This window comes from Carlito syrichta, unplaced genomic scaffold (genome assembly GCF_000164805.1).
Source record: "Carlito syrichta isolate Samal-C Ts95f unplaced genomic scaffold, Tarsius_syrichta-2.0.1 Scaffold302430, whole genome shotgun sequence".
NCBI lineage: Eukaryota > Metazoa > Chordata > Mammalia > Primates > Tarsiidae > Carlito > Carlito syrichta.
In genome coordinates, this window is record NW_007246526.1 from 74,835 (window position 1) to 75,682 (window position 848).

Here is an 848-nt window from a genome sequence, read left to right on the forward strand (position 1 = left end):
GAGTGGCCACTGCACTCCAGTCCGGGCGACAGTGAAACTCCAACTCAAAAAAAAAAAAAAAATTATAGCATACTACATGCACTATTCTGTGTCTTTTTTATTTTACATGTTTTGGAGATCGTTCTCTATCAGTATGTATAAAGTTGCATTATTCTTTAAAAAATGTTGTATTATGAAAAAGTTCAAACATACACAAAACTAGGATGTATATTGGATCCCCAGGTATCCATTATCCAATCTCAACACGCATATCAATATTACTATGTATTAGATAATATTAAAGAATTATTAACTTTGTTAGGTGCAGTAGTGTCTTGGTGGTTATGTTTAAAAATATTCTTATAAAAAATGTGTTACGTATACATGATGGGATATTAGCCATAAAAAAGAACAAAATTGTGAACTTCGCAGCAACTTGGATGGATTTAGAGTCTATAATACTGAGTGATTTATCACAGAAACAGAGAACTGAGTACCATATATTCTCACTTATGAGTGGACCCTGAACATTTACCATAATATGAGAAAGGGATAGGCAGTAACTGGAAACTGCCAGGGGTGGGGGAAGACACATAACATTAATGAGGGTTCCTGATCTCAAACCAGGCAAAGTGGGGACCAAAGGTAGAACCAAACTTTACCTGTATGAGGACCCCTTGTATACAAATCCTGAATTGTACCCCACATCTTTTTTTTTTGAGTTGGAGTCTCACTCTAGCACCCAGACTGGAGTGCAGTGGCCGCTCCCGGCCATTGCAGCTCCGGTGATCCTTCTGCCTCAGCCTTCTAAATAGCTGGAACTACAGGCGCGCGCTACCACGCCCGGCTAATTTTTTGATTTATTGTAG